A 20,874-nucleotide genomic window follows, 5' to 3' on the forward strand; every position below is an offset into this window, starting at 1 on the left:
TGCTAGAGCTAATGGGCCAATCAGCTTATGATTCATGGAGACCTATGTGTGATTTTTTGGGGCCTAAACATTTGTGGGGTAAAGGGGTGGGACAAAAACCCCGACAACAAGCAGGACCGTTCATGTTATAAACTAGGAGCATGTGTCATTAGTTACCATGTCTTTGGTCCACTGACTTGTTTTGGCAATTTTTTTATTCATTGTAAGTTTGCATGCACTTGCATGTGCTTCTGCTATTGCCCTGCCAGTCTTTGATCCACTTGGACATGCATTTTGTGCAGGGCAAAAAATATCATCCTATTTGCATCCTCCTACTTTCTGTTTTTTTTTTTTTTTTTTTTTTTTTTTTTTAATTTTTCGAGACAGGGTTTCTCCGTAGCTTTTGGTTCCTGTCCTGGAACTAGCTCTTGTAGACCAGGCTGGCCTCGAACTCACAGAGATCCGCCTGCCTCTGCCTCCCGAGTGCTGGGATTAAAGGCGTGCGCCACCACCGCCCGGCTTATCCTCCTACTTTCTAAGATCCAGGTAATTCTACACATATTATTGATGATGACTTATTTTTTTCACTGTATATTTCTGGCTTTTTTATTTGAAAATATTGAGTTCATTGGTGTGTGAATTCACATCCATAAGTCTGATTTTGTTTCATTAGCCAAACTGTCTGTCTTAATGCCAATAACATGCAGTTTTTATTACTATAACTCTATAGTAGAGCTTGAAATAAGAGATAGTGATACCTTAAGGAAGTATATTTTTGTACAGGACTGCTTTTGCTGTCATGGATTTTTTTGTTTTTCCACATTAAATTGAGTATTGTTTTTTCAAGGTCTGTAAAGAGTTGTGTTGAGATTTCGAGGAAGGTTGCATTGAATTTGTAGTTTTCTTTTGATAAAATGCTCATTTTTACTATGCAAATCCTACAGATTTATGAGCATGGGAGATCTTTCCATCTTCTGATAATGTTTAATTTCTTTTTTCAAAAATATCAAGTTCTTGCCATACAGGTCTCATGGAGGAGGGTCATTTCTCTATGTGTTAATTTCATTGGTTAATAAAGAAACTGTCTTGGCCCTTTGATAGGACAGAAAATTAGGTGGGTGGAGTAAACAGAACAGAAAGCTGGGAAGAAGGGAAGTGAGGCACACACTATAGCTCTCCTCTCCAAGATGGACACAGGTTAAGATCCTTCCCAGTAAACCACCACTTCGTGGTGCTACACAGATTATTAGAAATGGGTTAATCAAGATGTGAGAATTAGCCAATAAGAGGTTAGAGATAATGTGCCAGGCAGTGATTAAAAGAATACAATTTGTGTGTTGTTATTTCAGATATGAAGCTACCCATGTGGGAGCTGGGCGGGAATGCAGCCCCTAGCTCTATACTCCAGAGTGGCACCCAACGTGGCCAATTAAATCCACCTAAAAACCTGAGAGATCTTAAATTTAAATAAAAAAAAAAGTTTAACACAGCTTTTTGCTGTTTGTTAGGGTGTGCTGTAGAGAAATTTCCCTGACTCAGCAGCCACAACACGAAAAAAGCTGCAGTTTTAAAACACCACTTCCTGGACTATGCCGCCATTGAAGTCTCTGTCTGGCTCCTGCAGAAGACAGAGCTTTTGAATGGAGCATTTGGAGTAAAGTGCTACTGCTTGCTTGATGGCAATGTGGACTGCTGTGTGCCTGGACTATGCATGGCTCAGAGGCACCAAATAGCTCTGAAGCAGGAGCGGCTCAGATCCTCCATCCATGCTGAACTCTGCTGGTCTCAGGCAAGAACTATCGAAATTGTAATTATCCGAATAACAGTGCAACTAAGGTTTAGACTAGCAGTAAACAGGAGGTACCGTATTACCTCTACATGGTGCAACTTAAGTTTTTACGAAGTGCTTAACATTTTAAGAGATGCTCCTGGATAATAAAGAATTACAGATTCACAATAGGACAGATTTAGAGATAAAAGACATTTAAATGGGTCATAGTGTTAGACATACGTAGCCTTGGAAGAGAGAAGAAATTGAATACAGACAATAAAGTTAATGCCTTAAAAAAAGGGTAAAGTCTTTAAAGAGACAGAATGAAGTAAAGTAATAGAGTAAAAATGGGCCACGTAAAAATGGAAAATTCTCAGAGAGCCTGGATTCTGTGTATTATTGTGTTTTCTTTAAAATTTTTGACTCTGAAGGATCTAAATACAGAGAGACATTTCATTAAATGGGCTGCTAAGCCGAAACTGCATATATGTTCTAAAGGTATCTTGACTTCAGGATTTAGTTAAACATGTATCCAGCCATTTTGCTGAAGGTATAATAGCTGTACAATTTCACTGGTAAAAATTTTAGGGTCACTAAGTATATTTTTATTTTATCTGCAAATAGCTATACTTTGACTTCTTCATTTACACCTAATATCTCCTTGATCCTCTTTAGTTGTTTGTTTGTTTTAGCTATAACTTCAAGGAGTATACTGAATAGATATATAGAGAGTAGCTGGGAAATTCCAGTGGCAAGAGCTTTAGGAAACTGATTACATCCCATCCATAATCAGAAACAAAGAGAAATAAGTGCATACAAGTATAAAGATTGCTTTTTTCCAGTCTTGTACTATTAAGAATGACTTGTCCGGCAGTGATGCTACTCATAGTGGGCATGTCTTTATATTTCAATTAAAGTAACTAAGATAATCATCAACAGAAATGGTCAACTTGATGTAACTGATGCCCCATTGAGACTCTCTTATGAGGTGATTCTATATTATGACAGGTTGACAATTAATATCAATAGTATTCACCTTAGTACATATTTTAAATACATTGTTTGGTTTATTTGTTAATATATTGGTAAACACATATTTCTAAATTACTGAATGCTGAAGTCTAGTCTTCCTTTTCTTCGATGTCTGTCTATAATTTTATAATGTGGTTAATAATAGACCTCATAAGATATCTTAAAACATATTCTCTATTTGAATTTTATTTTGGAGGTAATAAAATATTTACAAAATTTCTCCTGTTGAACGATTAATAAAAATTAATGGTCAGAAATTACGGTCCAATCTGCAGATCCATAAAGCACAACAATCAGCCACTACCTCTGACCTCAACCTCAGTTTGAAATGGTAATTCTGCCTCCTGAAATCTCAGAAGGAGACTGCCTGTGAGAGTTGTCTCACCCTATTTTATATTCATCTCTAGGGCTTGGATCAAAGGCATGCACAACTGTGATTAAAGGCATGCACCACCCAATTTTATGGTAATTATGGTGGCTACTGAGATTAAAGGTGTGTGTCACGGTGGTTATGGGGATAAAAGGTATGTGTCATTATGGTTACTGGGACTAAATGTGTGTGTTACCATAATCTGTTAGAGTTTTAATGTCTAGTTTCTTGACGTTATAGATTTCTTTATAGATTTTGGAGATCAGTCTTTTGTCTGATGTGGGGTTGGCGAAGATTTTTTTTCCCATTAAGTAGGCTGGCTTTTTGAAATATTGACTGTGTCCTTTGCTTTCTAAGTTTCAGGAGGTCCAATTTATTTTTTGATGCTCTTATTGTCTGTGCTATTGGGGTTTAGGAAGTGGTCTCCTGTGCCAATGCATTGAAGGTTACTTCCCACTTTCTCTTCTATAAGGTTCAGTGTGGTCAGATTTATATTGATGTCTTTAATCCATTTGGACTTGAGTTTTGTGCATGGTGGACAGAGATGGATCTATTTTCATTCTTCTACAGGTTGACATTCAGTTATGCTAGCACAATTTGTTGAAGATGCTTTCTTTTTTCCATTATATGTTTTTTGCTTCTTTGTCAAAAATCAGGTGTTCATAGGTTTGTGAATTAATATCCAGGTCTTCAATTTGATTTCATTGTTCAATGTCTTTTTTTTATGCCAATACCAAGCTGTTTTCATTACTGTAGCTCTGTAATAGAGATTGAAGTCAGGGATGGTAATGCCTCTAGCAGTTCCTTTATTGTACAGGACTGTTTTGGCTATCCTGGGTTTCTTGTTTTTCCATATGAAGATTAATATCATTCTTTCAAGGCCTGCAAAGAATTGTGTTGGGATTTTGATGGGGATTGCATTGAATTTATAGATTGCCTTTGGTAAGATTGCCATTTTTACTATGTTGATCCTTTCTATCCAAGAGCATGGGGGATCTTTCCATTTTCTTGTATCTTCTTCAATTTCTTTCTTCAAATACATAAATTTCTTGTCATCTTTATTATTTTTCATGGCATCCGTGGCTTTTCCTTTCCTGTAGAAACAAGAGAAAAACCCCTTCCCAAACATAGCACATTGTCTGGTGTCCATTCTGATTTCAATACATCCTTGAAATACACCATTTGATTTAAATAAGAAGTTTTCTTCTATTATCCAATGTCTCTCTGTTGCCATTGTTCCTTTCTCATCAGCATTAAGAACATGCAAAGTTAATAATGTATTATGCAATTTATTTCTGAAACTATTTTCTATCCCTTTCTGCTTGTTTAACATATCCTTTATAGTTTGATATGATCTTTCTATAACTGCCTGACTTATGGGATTGATTGATATAGCTGTAATATGTTTTATATTATGATAAGCAAAAATTGTTTCATTTTTAGAGTCATATGTTGGACCATTATCTGTCTCTATTTGTGTAGGTATACCCATGATGGCCATAACTTCTAATAAATGTGTGATTACTGAATCAGCTTTTTTTTTTCTGAGCTCAAAGCAGATGCCCATTGAAAACCTGAATAAGTGTCAATGGTTTGTTGTATTTATTTTAATTTTCCAAATTCTGCAAAGTTGAACACATCCATCTGCAAATTTCATGCCTTTGAGTACCCTTTGGATTACTCACTGCAGGTATCACTGTTTGGTTATAGAAAGAGCAAGTAGGGTATCTCTTTATAATCTCCTTAGCTTGTTGCCATGCAATAGAAAACTCTTTAAAACCTTTGCTATTGATAATGTTTTTATGAAATTCTGAGGTCTTCAGCATATTTTCAATCAATAACCAATCAATTTCTGCATTACTTTTTGCCAGAGGACCTGGAAGAACCATACGGGATAGGATATTTGTTTTATATATATATTGGGCAATGCCTATTGCTGATAATATCTTAAACCTGAATGAATAATGAAGTGAATTTTGTATCAGCTAGTATAAATTCAGCAGTTTCAAAATGTAAGACAACTCTTTCTGCATATTGCGAGTCAGTGACTATATTGTTATCTGGGAACATAAACCAGAAGCTGCACAAGTCACCATGCAGTAGGAAAAGTAGTAGTAAGGAAAAGTGACTGAGAGCCAGGAAAATTGCCAAGTGACCAAGCAGTGGGACCAAAAAAGGGTTAGTACCTCTGCAGAAGGGCTTTAGCACAAAACCACTTAGTATATGAAATCAAGCAAGGTGGGTAGGGGTGGAAGATCTTCGGTAAGGGTGGAAGATCTTCGGCAGTGGAACTTTTGGGCTGGTCCCAGGAGGCATGGAGTAGGGATCCACATGAATTTGTACCCAAAAACATTGGGTGCCAAATGATGCACGATTAATAATAACTCAGAGTAAGAAATTAGGGTGTAACCTGAAGATCTGAAAAGCAAAACTGTCAGCCATTGGCTTTTACCTCAACCTCAGTCTGAAATGGCAATCCTGCCTTCTTGAATCTCAGAAGGGCACTGCGTGTGAGAACTGTCTCACCCCATTTTATATTCCTCTTTAGGGCTCAAATCAAAGGTATGCACCAATGGGTTAAAGTCATGTGCCACCTGATTTCTATGTCAAGCAAAGTGGCTACTGGGATTAAAGGTGTGCGTCACTGTGGCTACTAGGATTAAAGTTGCATGTCATTGTGGCTACCGGGATTAAAGGTGTGTGTGTGTTAGCATAATCTTGTCTGAAAGGCTGAACAGTGGGATTGTTTTACTCTCAGATACTTAGGCAGTCTTTATTTACTAAAATACATTTGAAATGCCACTAAATTTTCCCTTCCATTTTCTCCCTCCAGTACCTCCCATATATCTCTTTCTACTCCCCTTCCAATTATTGATCTATCTTTTCATTGATTGATTCAAATGCATATATGCATTTGTATATACATATATATATATATATTCTTCATTGAATTATTTATTTTTGAAAGCTCAGATATCTTTCTTAGTGTTTCTGTGTTTCTTTAAAAGAAAAACAGAACATTGGTATTTTACAAAGGATGGAAATTTATTTTCTCAAGTCCTTCACGCTGAGCATTCCAAAGTCAAAGCACTGGCAAGTTTGGTTTTGTAGTGAGAATCTGGTTACAAAAATGTATTTTTAGGAGTGCATTTTTCTGGAAGGCAAAAATACTGTATTCTCTATCTGGTAGTAAAGACACAAAAGGGACAAAGTCTCTGTATCATGATCTTATTTTAGAGCACCTAATCTTATTTGTGAAGTCTCTCCTCTTATGAACTAACATTCAAAGGCATCACTTCTTGTTACTGTTACAATAAGTACTAAATTTCATTGAGTACTTTGGAAAGAATGCACATACTAAAACCATAAAAAGTTCCTCAGCTTAAGTTTTGGACATGGGTTTCTTCCAGTATATATTAAACTACTAATTCAATTGTTATAAAGATACAGATATGTTTATGTTATCTGTTTCTCTTCAAGTAAACTTGATGGCAACATTTCAAGAAAATTGTTTATGTTACCTAACTTACAGAACTAGTAAACAGAAGGTCATTTAACTTTCTCTTTCTCTTAGCTTAGAATTTTATTGCTTAAAGAAACAATATGACCACAGCAACTCTTATAAAGAAGACAGTTAATTGAGGGTAGCTTTACTTACAGTTTCAGAAGTTCAGTCAGACATGGAAAGGAGCATTGTGGCAGGCAGACAGGAATAATGCTGGAGAAAAAGCCAATTGTCCTATATCTTCCAGTTGACACACTGGGCAAATACCCTGAGTATATGAAACCTCAATGCTTGCTCCAACAGTGAAACACTTCCTCTAGAAAGTGTGACCCAAATTACAGCTGTACTCTCTAGTCTCAAGGTCTGAGTTAAAGGTGTGTGTCATCCAGCCTCCTCCAGCAAGACCATGCTTCCTCCAACAAGGCCACGGCTCCTATGATTTTATGGGATGATGGGGGCCAATTACATTCAAACTATCAAACTCTTGCTATCTTTAATGTTTTATAATCATTAGTGATAGCTCTCTTATTTCTGATATCATTTTCTTTTACTGCTCATATCTTTGCACATATGACATTTACTTTATTACTCGTGCAACAACTAGATAAAAGCATAGGTTATCTCTTTAAAGAATCTGTTTCTATAGCTTGGGGGATAGTTGTTTGCCCTTTTATATTAGTTCTCTCATGTGTCCCAGAAAAATTGTTATTTAACTCATTTGGTCTTTTCTCCTCGTGATGATTGTAATGATAGGTTCTAAGAACAACATATTTCTGAACTAAGCCAAAAGACCCACAATATAATGTTAACAAAATATGACATTTCATTAAAAATATGAATAATTATTTGTATGTCTTTTAATTCATATTCTAAGACTCAAATATTCATTTTTTAAGTTACAGTAAAAAATACTGACCAGTACCCATTCAAATCGCCAAAGCAATTAATTATTATGTAAGTTAATAATTAAAAATTATTTATGGATTTTGCCATTCTTTTTCATGTTAGAGATCACAGCATTGATACTGACTATATGACCCAGCAAAGATTATTCATAATTTATAACATAACTGAGGTATCTTTGTCACTTCTAACTACAAATCTAACCGATAGCACATTTCCATTGATTACCAAAAGTTGTAATTAAAGCAAGCTATATTTAAATTCCTTTCTTAGCCTACTATTATATAGCATGGTTATCTTAATAATGGAATCCTGAGTAAAGAACAAAGCACTCCCATATGTCTTATTGCTCAGCTAGTCATAAGGAACAATTTTTTAAATTAATTTTTTTTCTTTAAAATTTATTTAAAATAATGAATTGTGTACTTCTACTGAAAATCAAAGAAAACAAACAATTTGTCAAAGGAGATAAATCTGAAGTGGAGAACAGACTCTTCTTCACTTGAGAAGCCAGCTGCTTTTCTCATGATTCTGACCGCTTGATATAACTGCCCTTGCTATTTTTAGTACAAAAGAATTCACACCTGCTTTCTAGTTTTATGGAGGATGTTTCCCAAGGCAGCCTTTTGTACAAAGTAAGTGCTGAAAATTGCCTTCTTCATTTTACAATTGCCTGTAAGGGCTGCAACTCTTAAATAGAGAGGGTAAAAATAATTAAGAATATATTTTACAATGCTTTAATTTATCAGACATTTTTGAAATAGTAGATGACTATTTATTGGAATCACCTATGCATACTGAAGCTTTTGCTACTAAATGTGAATAAAATTACATTTTCTTTCTTGCTTTACTAATGTAATTCATGGTCTTATACCATAAGTGCTGTATCTTAAACGTGAACTACTGTAATTTGTAAAAGTGCACAATTACATTTCATACTTGAAACCTTTTAAAGAATGGTATTGTGACATTACCTAACCCATATAATTTAGTATGCTTGTCTCAATGCTGATTTTGAACATATTGACCAAAACGTTTTTTCAATCCATGTATGTAAGTTGGTCTGATATGGAAACAAATTGAAACCCATTCTTGTATTACAAATATCTGAGATTTGGTCAACCAGAAAGGACCAACTGTTAAATAATTTTCTCAAATATTATAGAAGTAAGCTACAACCAAAAGGACTATCCCTGTAGATATACCTTCTTCTTCTTAAGACTGCCTCTTCCTTCACTCTGTCTGCAAGGCTATCTGGTAGGCAAGAACATTCAGAACCATCTTGGCACTCTGTTCTACAATCGCATGTAAAGCCAATTAAGACCTCCAAAATAAGCAAGGCATGTTGTTTTAAGTCTTTTATTCCAACATTCAAGAGACATAAGTAAGAGATTTTGAGTTCAATGCTACTCAGGAGGCATTCTTTTAAAACAATCTGCAATAGCAAATAATAAACTGTATTTTTTTATAATTTTGTTTTTTATAAAGCTTAATAACATGAGTGAATACTCACTGGTTGTGAGACTCTGGGGAAAATGTATATTTTTATTCTATTTGGCAGACTCTATAGCTGTGTCTTGTTGTGCACAAAAGAGAGACATTCCCAACAGTACAAGATATTTTCAGCCTTAAATGGTCCACTAAAATATTGGTATAACATGAATAAAAACTGAGAAAGTTTAAAAGTCTAGTTTATTTTCATTTATACCTTTCGTATTTTGCTTTCTTTGTGCCTTTAACATAATAGTGTCTCATCATGTTGCCCAAAAACATTTCTCAAATTCCTAGGCTCAAGTTCCCTTCCTTTTTCAGCCTCTTCAAGTACTGGGAGTTTAAGCCAGAAGTTTGTGCCATAATGGCCAGCTGAAAATTCTGTTTCCTTTCATAGGAAGACTAAAGACTGAAGGAGGTTAGTGACAACTCACTAGAGCATATATTCCATGGACTCTCACTGAGTACTCTTTATTTTGCCTGGAGTAAATTTTGGCCTTCCGGCTCACACTGTTCCTTTTCTTTCCTACTCTTTTATTAGATAAAACACTGTAAACATGGATTTGGTAGTGTACACTGAATCTTCAGCTCTTGTTTGTAATATATATTTGTATATATGCAGAAGCATATAGTTTTGTAACAATGTAAATGAGATTTTTCTTACTAGAAATGTTAATACTGGCATTTCTTTCTTTTTCTTTCAGTTTATTTTTCATCTTTTCCCTATAATGTTTATTACCCCAATGTCCTCTCTCAAGAAATTGCTATGCTTTAACAATAACCTCATCTAGTTTCTTTTTTTAGCTTAGCTTATACTATGGTATCTATACAAGTTATATTTTTATTACTTAAAAATTTTGAATTGTGCTTTGCAAAGTGTACCAAAGCTTGATTTTTTCATCATCATTCATCTTGCAAAGTTCCATCTATGCTAACTAGTCCAATCTGGATTCATTGTTTTCAAACATTTTAATATATACATGTAGCACTGGTGTAGAAATGCTACAGTTTCTCAATTAACAGCATAAGATTTATGTATAGTAAAATGTATATTGATAGTACTGAGATACATAAATTTATAACTTAAACATAATTTTAGTTCTGTTACAAAGATTCCAAGATTGCATAGTAGAATTATAGTTCCTGTATGTTTTAACTTTTTTAATTGGTGTGAGTTGAATTATTATTTCAGATGTCATTGTTTTAAATAAGGTGCTGAGTATCTTAAATGACATTTCAATATTTATTATGATCTCAAAACTTCCTTATTTTATTTTTTATCTGAATAGACTATGCTGTGATATTTTATGATAACTGATCCAGCACTCATTCTATCCTACACCTATGGGTGCATTTTCTTAGATTTCATATGTTTTCACTATTAATAAATAGAAATCACCTTCAAACTCATTTTCTTTCAAACTCATTTTCTTTCTATGGCATTTAAAATTGTCCTTTTGGAAAAGTTAATAAATTACTAAAATAAAGAAATTAGTGTACATTAATTTTTGCATGTCAGTTTATTCATCTACAGAGTCATTAGATATATTGAAAGTTTTATTTTTAAAGATATCCGTGAATTTTTGAAACAAGATAGATAGCAGGGGGGCCCCATGGGGTCTATTCTAGATAACAACTTCACGGTTGCTAGGATTGGTTCCTTTCAATAGCGTGTCTCCCTCCATTGCAATGATCTCTGCTGAAGGCAACTGCTTTAAACAAATTTTAGTTCATTCTCAGGAGCACCAAATGACTAAAACGATTTTACTCTTTCTGGCACTCCTGACCCACTTGAGGATAACTCCGTAGGGGGATTTACTATCTCAGCTCTCATTCTCACCATTTATTGAAGCATCTGTTTCAACGGTATTTACTAAACATTTATTGCTTCTTGGTTTTGATTGTCTATGTTTTCACAGGAGTCTATAATAAAGGAATACTTGATAAGACTACTAAATACCAACAGTCATATTGTTTCCAGGGGCATATGACTTAAGATACTAATTAGAGAGTACATGTCATGTATTAAATAAATGATAACATTAGAGACTACTGGTAATACTATTATAAATATTAGTTTTCAGTCTTTCTTGTAACCTCTAAAGGTATGCCAAGTTGTATGGTCATGGATTAAGGCCTCTCTTCTCTCTCTCTCTCTCTCTCTCTCTCTCTCTCTCTCTCTCTCTCTCTCTCTCTGTGTGTGTGTGTGTGTGTGTGTGTGTACCTCTAAATCCCTCTCTATGTTTCTGTCTGTCTCTGTCTTCCTTTCTTTTGATGTCTCCTCCCTTTCTATCTCTTCTCTTTCTCTGTGTCTCTCTGTCTATATATATATATATATATATATATATATATATATATACACACACACACACACACATATGTGGGGGCCTTTGGAGCTGAGCAATAACTATCCTTCCCTAAATTTCTAAATCCAAGCATGTTGTTAAATGAAAATTCAGAGTTTCTGTCTCATGTCAGAAACAATCTGATATGGGACAGAAAGAATTTAGGAAAAATTTTACTTTTCTCCATGCCTATTTTGTCTATATCATATCTTTTGTTGAATTTATGTCTATATGAATAATGTTTAAGTTTTCCACAAAGAACAGTAGATTTTCCTACAGATTTTTTTACTGAAGTAATCTTTGAAGTTTCTAGGAAGAAGATGAGGATCCACAAAAATGACTCCATCTGGTCAAGATGACATCATGATGCTGATACTATAAGACTGGTTTTGGGGTATCAGCTGTTGAAATGGTGCACCTTTTTACAACGTTTTGGCCAGAACTCCAAATAAGAACTTTAGAAAAACCCTATTGACTACTCAGAGATCATTTGCAATTATACAAGACAGTAATCTTGAAACTTAACCATTGCTTTACTTTTACAGGATCCTACAGAAAGAGCATTTTCCCCATAACAGAAGATAATGTCCCCTCTCCCATCAAAGTTTTTCATCAGGTTTAAGGACACCATTTAGGAGTTATTACCTGTATAGGGTTGAGGGTTGAGGTGGCAATTATGTAGGCCCAGAGATGATCTTGGAAAACAAAGAGAGAAAATTGAAAGGCTTAATAGGCAGTTTAGTGTGAACTTACACACACTAATAATAATCATAGTGAGTAATAGAGTGAATACTTGTGAGCTATTATTTATTGACAATTTACATTGGTATAGATTCTTGTATATTGATACAAGTTCAAATTATATTTGTTATTCTGTTTACAATATTTGTACACCTATGCAAAGTTATTTTGTCAGATTGTATGCATGCATGTTTCTACCTCCGCTTAAGACATTTTATATATTAATAAAATATTTAAGATATATCGATAATATTGCATTGTATATTTCTACCTGTGATCAAGATACAAGAAGATGTTTCTGAGAGCACTCACTAAAAGACAGCTGTAGACCATTTGCTGTTATAGTAAGATTTCACAATACCGCCCAATACAACCAACGTGAGGTATAAGCCTGCAATTATTGAACGTTTGAGAGTACAAGGTCAAACTATATATATAACCTATACCAGAAAGAATTCCTTTCATTTTTTTTTAATTTATATAAAGGTTTCTACATTGTTAAACTGAACTCTTTCTGAAAATTATACCTCTCATAGTTCTGTTTCTTTCATCATATATTTTCTGATTCTTTATCATCTACCTTCTTAAAAATTCATTTGTGATAACATTGAGCCCCATCACAAATACACTTTAATAACAATTCAGGTTTTATCATAAAACAATTTGAACAATCCACTTTATAAGGTAAGGCACTACATTGGAAACTTACTGGTATTAGAATGTGAACTTGATTCTGAGGCTGACATTTTGCCTATAAAACACAAGAAAAATATTATTCTTCTAAAACCATTATATTCTCCTTTCTAAATTTCTCTTTTCCTTACTTCTGAATAGCAAAATATAACATGAGCTTGAAATACTGTTTATATAAATCTTTATTTTGTGATTTTAATATTCATTCAGAGATTCAATAAAATAATTTGTAAAACTGATGTATTTGATATATCTGTAAGGTCTGTCATGGGTATTAATGAGATTATGAAGATAAAATAACTATTAACTAAAATAACTATACAACAAAAGCAATAACATATTATGTGCCAAAGATTTTTAAAAATAAAATGTTGTAATATAGACATATCTATATTTATATTAAATTATTTTTTATATTTATTTTTTCATTGAAAAAAAGGAAAAAAAAAGTTTCCGCCTCCTCCCAGCCTCCCATTTCCCTCCCCCTACTCCCACCCTTCTCCCCCTACCCCCACTCCTCTCCCCCTCCCTCTCCAGTCCAAAAAGCAGTCAGGGTTCCCTGCCCTGTGGAAGGTCCAAGGTCCTCCCCCGTCCATCCATGTCTAGGAAGGTGAACATCCAAACTGGCTAGGCTCCCACAAAGCCAGCACATTAAGTAGGATCAAAACCCGGGCCATTGTCCTTGGCTTCTCATCAGCCCTCATTGTTCGCCATGTTCAGAGATTCCGGTTTTATCCCATGCTTTTTCAGTCACAGTCCAGCTGGCCTTGGTGAGCTCCCAATAGATCAGCTCCACTGTCTCAGTGGGTGGGTGCACCCCTCGTGGTCCTGACTTCCTTGCTCATGTTTTCCCTCCTTCTGCTCCTCATTGGGACCTTGGAAGCTCAGTCCAGTGCTGCAGTGTGGGTCTCTGTCTCTATCTCCATTCATCACCAGATGAAGTTTCTATGGTGATATGCAAGATATTCGTCAGTATTGTTATAGGATAGGGTCATTTCAGGTTCCCTATCCTCAGCTGCCCAGGGAACTAACTGGGGACATCGCCTTGGGCTCCTGGGAGCCACTCTAGGTTCAAGTCTCTTGCCAACCCTAAGGTGGCTCCCTTAACTAAAAATTGTGCTTCCGTGCTCCCCTATCCAACCTTCCTTTATCCCAATCTCCCAATCATCCTTTTTCCCTATCCTCCCCTTCTCCCTTTTCTCTCCCCCTCTCCCCTTACCCCCATCCCACCCTACCCCCAAGATCCCAATTTTCTCCCCGGCAATTTTGTCTAGTTCCCATAGGCAAGAGGATAACTATATGTTTTTCCTTGGGTTCATCTTCGAGTACTATGCGGCAGTAAAAAACAATGACTTCTCGAATTTTGCATGCAAATGGATGGAAATAGAAAACACTATACTGAGTGAGGTAACCCAGACCCAAAAAGATGAACATGTGATGTACTCACTCATAATTGGTTTCTAGACATAAATGAGGGTCACGGAGTCTACAATTGGTGAACCTAAAGAATCTAAGTAAGAATATTAAATTATTTTTATTAAATCAATGAAAATTGATTTAAATATAGCAAAATATTACTGAGGTTGTACCATTTATTGAAGTATATTAACTGTTTTGGCTCAAATTCAAAAATCATTTTTTTAATATTCTCACTTTCTTATTAGCATTTTTATGTTAAAGAGGTGGCTACAAGAATTTCCATTGTTCTTAACTCATCAGAAAGTTGAATTAAATCATCAGAAATTTGAATGATAAAATTTCAAGTAAGTGCCAGACTTATGAAGATGATTTTAAGTGAGCAGAGTTTGCTTTAATTTCAGACTGGTCCTCTTACAATTCTGCATGTTAATGGGGATGATGTTGTGGAGTAGTGTCCAGAGATTTACTTTCAAGGACAGCTACTGAAACAGCATAATTCATACTCATAAATCCTTGAAGACCTTCTAAGATAGTAACATGATTCTTACCAAGTAATTAGAAAATTCTTCAGAATATGTGATTTCTTTGAGCTCAAGGCAGTTTGGTAATGGGAAATAAATGGAATCACCATATGTCTACCCCATCTATATCCATTCTGCATCTGTATACCTATCCTCTTGTGAATAAATAAGCGCTGGTCTCCTTTATCCTGATTTTTCTTGTAAAGTTTCTTCTACTTAATTTTGGTTTGTGATGTTTGTCTTTATTTGAAAGATATTTTTAAAAAATGGAAAATTAAAATCAAGTCTCAAGTTCTTTGTGTCCAATTGTCTTACTATGTCAGCAGCAACAACAACAACAAAAACTTCATGTGAGACACAAAGTATTTGGGAGTGAACAAATCAGATCTTTCAGAATCTCTGTGTCATTGATAACCTGTACTTTAAAAACTACCTTAGTAAATGGTTTGATCTTATGATTTAACTGTGCTAAAATGAGAAAAATATCAATAATATATATGAAAATTTTCAAAATGGACAAAAGTAGTAAATATAGGGCACCTCCAAAATTGTGTTTACACAATTCTAAATAAAAAGTTTCAAATTATTTTATCATGATCTGCAAAATTTTCTTTTCACAAAACTTAAGCTTTCCATTTTTCAGTAGAGGCACTACATAGATCTGTTGCAAACTGAGCTTGCTTGTTCTTTGCTTTCTAAGTTTCTTATCAGATGTGCTTCTTCTCTATTGTTTATGGATGATAGTTTGTGAAATAAAGTTTTCTGTAATTACTTAGCATTCTCTGAAGGGTGCAAACTCAAAATACCCAGAGTTGTATCAGGGCCCCAGATTGTAATAAACTGATGAATGCACCTTTTAATCATAGAACTCAGTATATAATGGAGTTGCCGATACAACATAAAAGGGAGTTTTGTTATAAATTATTGAATATTACAAGTAATTCTTTATCTCCTATGAACTCAAAGTGGTCACAGAAAAATGTCACAGAAGAACAGAGCTGAAAGTGAGCTGTGTGTGTGTGTGTGTGTGTGTGTCTGTGTGTGAAATTCACAAAGGAAGATACCTGAGACAGATACCATTGAATGTAGATCAAAGACTATGTAAAGTATTTTGACAGCTGTATACTAGAGAAACTGCAATGTAATTTACTTTTAAGAAAAAAAAAGGAATAAAGGACAGTGCAGGGTAATAGATGGGTATATAAGACTTTGTATGCTTCAGAAAACTGTATAATTTTCTTTCATGAATGCTAAATGCCCCATTTGTTCCTGAAAATAACTTTTCCACTCTCCTTTCTGCTCTCAGTTGACCCTGGGTGACAAAATCTGTAGACTGTACCATGCTGGATCCTATGTCTAGTGGCATCCATTAAAAGTCTAGCCAATTTGAGAGATGCACTGACGGAAGAAGAGACAAAATAAAACATCAAACATACAAACACACACACACACAAACAAAAACACCTCCCTTTTTTCCTTGTCATATGGGTCACAACTCACCTTATATAATTTTCTAATGTTGTTTTGTTTCTAACAGTGTTCTACTTAAATTGTTTAAATTATTTTTTTTCCTTTTGCTATTCAAAATTATACTTAAAATTTCTTCCTATTTCTCTTGGATCCTCTTATTTTTCACTATTTCTTTTTGTCTTCATTAAACCTATATACTGGGATTGGGTTACATCTGATTGAATTGTTGGAAAAATGTGTACCATGGAATCTCTAAACAACCCAGGGCACTTTCACGAAAATGGGTTGCTCTGCACAAACTTAACCACAATGGTTAAGACCTACACTACTCATTAAACATGCATAAGTCAAGTGGATGCCTACATCAAGTCTTAGCCCATATGTGGTAGCAGCTGGTACAGGATTTTACTCTGAACACTACCAAAAGAGAAACATAAACACAAGTCAGCCACAAACCCTTTGATCTACAATAATGTCCTGCCTGCAAGTTATGCAAGAAAATGGCAGCAAAAATTTTGTACTAGTATCGAAGCAATAACTGATTGACTTAAGACACATTCCATGAGATGAAAACCCATATCTGATACTGCTTGCGTGACCAATAACTATAGACTTGATAACCCTGAGACATAGGATGAAACCAAACCTACTCATCTTACAAAAACAAAAACAAAAATAAATACATAATAGATAAGTGATAAAATGATTCATATATTTTTCCATACTCATAAATCAGTGCCTTGTTCAGCCATCATCAGAGAATTTTCCTCCTGCAGCAGATAGAAACAAATACGGAGACTCATAACTAGACATTATGCGCAGAGCGAGAAACCTTGGAACACTATTTCCTAAATGGGGTGTCTCCATCAAATCTCTGCCAGAAGAGCTGAAGGAATCCCAAGAAAAGACCAGGAAGAAAGGTCATAGGAACCAAAGATGGTAGATGATACCCAGAAAACAAGGCTCTCTCAATCAACATAATCAATGTTCGTATGAACTCAGAGACTGATGTGCCTGTACAAGCACTGCACAGGTCTGTACCAGGTCCCTGCTCTCTCTCTCTCTCTCTCTCTCTCTCTCTCTCTCTCTCTCTCTCTCTCTCTCTCTCTCTCTCTCTCTCTCTGTGTGTGTGTGTGTGTGTGTGTGTGTGTTTGTATTTGTAATGGTTTCCAGTGTAGTGTTTTATGTGATTCTTTAGTGTGAGAATAAGTGGGTCTCTGATAGTTGTATGTTTTCTTATATTTCCATCCATTAGTTTGTTTTGCCTGTCTTTGATGTGATAGTTGTTGTTTGATTTTGTTATATTTTATCATTATCCCTAAGAAGCCTGTTCTGTTCTAATGTGTGACAGAAAAGTATTAGGTGTAGATGGAAGAGAGGACTTGCAGGGCTAGAGGGAAGAGAAACCTTTAAACAAGCTTTATTATGTGAGAAAATAATCTATTTTCAATAAAAGAAAAAAAAGAAAATATATGGGCATTTAAAAGAAAATATTCTCTAAATACAATCCCTTCATGATATTTTTCCATTAAATATATTCAATATGTAATGTTTTCTATTCTGCCAAAACTCCTACCAAATCAAATAAGAAACCACTGAAGAAAAAGAGGGTAATGAGAAGAAAAATAATATGATTCAACAGATTTTTTCCAATTGTGATGGCCACAGTTTATTAAATATGTTTTTCATGATTTACATTCACTACTCTCTGGGATGTGATGATTTCACAGTCACTTTGACAAGTAAAGTATTTTCCACACACACAAACGGTTTTTGCCAAGAAAGCAATATACACCGAGTTTCTTCCAAATTGGTCAAAATTTTTTTGGTGCTGTCCAATTTTATTTTGCCTAGTCTGGTTATTTTAGTTTTTTTTCCACAAAACACATAGCGTGTACTTTACACTTTTTATAATGAGCTAGATACTACAAAACTTTTTTTTCTCTTTTTCACATTGACCATCTTCTTTCCTTACATACAGGATAGCCTCCAATGAAAAGTAAGCAGCAAGATGGCTGAGAAGAAAGAAGGATTAGTTGCTGTTTTGAGTATTCATTTAATAGAGGTAAGCATGTAAGATTGGATAAAGTTTTGCTACAATAACAAATTCAGGTAAAAGTTATAAAATATGCCAATAGACAATAAATATAAGACAAAATTACATACCAACTCATATTAATGACATTATTTTCATCAAATTTGACAGGCCTGCTTATTACAAATGATCATATTTTGCTTATTTTTGGGTGTTTTCAGTTTGTGGGTAGAGAAATGAAGTTGAAAAGAACCATTTCCAAGAAAATGGATACTTGACATTTATCAGTCTCAATCTTAGTAATATGAAATTTATTCTAGGGCTTTTATTTATTAAAAGTAACAAAATTGAAAACAATCACAAGTCAGAAAAGTAAAGTATGTTATCATTTAAAGGAAGAGGATAAATTTCGCAAGTTGTACTGAAAGTTCAGAACTCTTCAGCCACTTCTGAATAAACCACAAACCAAGTGTCAAAAATCTAAGATTGCCATAATGAATCAGTACTTTTTGTGTAGTATTAGCATATGTGTTAAGATATTTATTTTACTATATAGTCAGAACATGAATATTTCTAATGAGAAGTTAACAAGTTCTAAATGGGTCTTCTCCTAGGGCCTAAGATCTCTCTGAGAAGGCAATTATAGCTCAAAGAATTAAAGGCTGTTGATGTTGTGGTTATGGCTCAGCCAGTAAAGTACCTTGCCACTAAGCATATGTACTGGAGTTCAAAGCTCTAGCACGAAATAAGTATTACAAATGTTAATGCATATTTATAACTCTAGATCTTGTGAAGGGGTGCAGAAACAGACAGATCTCAAGGCCCCCCTGGCCAAACAGTCAGTTCAGCAGCTGATTCCAAGTTTAGTAAGTAATCCTCTTTCTAAAATAAAATGGAAAACAACAGAGGAAGACACTTGAGGCCGAACTTTGGCCTCAACAAACACGTTTTTACTCATCTGCATTCACAGGTACATAAAACCACATAGGCATATACACTGAATATATATAAACACCGAGAGAGAGAGAGAGAGAGAGAGAGAGAGAGAGAGAGAGAGAGAGAGAGAAGACAATAGTCTTTTCAATCCTTTTAACAATTAAACACCAAGCTATACTACTCATCTAAAAATAATATTGTATGAATTATATGTTTATACAAGAGTTAATCTGGTTCTTACAGCTGCTATGAAAGTGGGAGAGAGAAACAAGCAAACAATTGGATGTAAATACATCTTCATTAAATATAAAAAATACCATCTACAGACAGATTTTCTTAGTTTACTTTCCCACTATGCCAGAGTGAATCCACAGGTGAGAGTAAGATTAGATCTAGTTCAGTCACTATATTCAAATTGTTTAGACACTACATTCAGATTGTTTAGACAAGCCAAGAATGAGGTGCCTATTTTGTTTTGGTCTGAAATAGAAACATTGTTGGCTTAGCACACACACACACACACACACACACACACACACACACACACACACACACAAACACACACAACGATAAAGGGGCTACACATTCTGCCATGCCACCTGGCACCATTCCAAGAATGAACTCCAGCTGACTATGTACAAATGGATAGTTCAAGTGTGAAATGATCAGAGCAAAAGAAAAAGAGAGAAAAAAATCACTTCAAAAAAGAAACAATTTAAGTGACCTTAGCAGAGGTTGTTAGTGTTGACGACCTGGGGTTTAAAAGACCAAATGACAGCTAGTTTTCTTTGCATTTCTTTGTGTCAAGCCAAGACACAGCAGAGGTAGGTAGGCCTTTTGTAAATGTATTGGGGAATCCAGGAGAGAAACAAAGTAGCCTGGGAGTGTGAAAATACTCCAAGGTCTATTGATAAGACTTCCTGGACCCAGTTTTAAGTTTTATTTGTTAGGTAATGGAAGCAACAAGTAATTAGGTATTTTTAAACCTTTGGATTTAAAAAAAGTCCTTTCCAAAGGCAACAGAATATACTAAAATGGCAGACTGAAATGACTTCCTCATGCATCATTTCAAGTTTATTTAACTGAAGGTTGACTGCTTCTTTCTTTGGCTGAAGAAAATATGTATCCTGATTAATTATGTTGAAGTATTGCTAGCATTTATATTTAAGTATTTTCTGGTATTAGAGATTAACAACTGGGATAAGAATCCAGATGGCTAGAATCACTGAAATACTTTGAGGCAGAATAAATAAAGCCAGCTCAGAAAATAAAGATCCACAAAACAGATGTGTTCACTGAAAACCAAAGGCCAGATTAGACTACAGATTCTTTTATGCTTCATTAAGAATAATTCCTCGAAAGAGTTGTAGGTATGCACTATCATTAGAAGTCAGCAACCCCTTTAGCAGATAGTTTTCTTTAACAAATGATAAATATCTCTGGTATTCCCATTTATTTTGTGAATTGAATCTTCTATATTACATTTCAATAGATGATAGAATGATTGATAGATAGATTAATTGACTCATAGTCTTTTCTAGAAAAATAAAAGGTAAAAAATGTGTGCAAGGTTAGATGATGTATCCCCAATATGTGCTGTTTTGTCAACATGTTTTAATAATGTTAATGTTAAAATGCTTAATAGAAGAGATTATAAGTAACA

This window comes from Microtus oregoni, unplaced genomic scaffold (assembly GCF_018167655.1).
Source record: "Microtus oregoni isolate MIOR12 unplaced genomic scaffold, Mior012 000079F_ref0000094, whole genome shotgun sequence".
Taxonomy (NCBI): Eukaryota; Metazoa; Chordata; class Mammalia; order Rodentia; family Cricetidae; genus Microtus; species Microtus oregoni.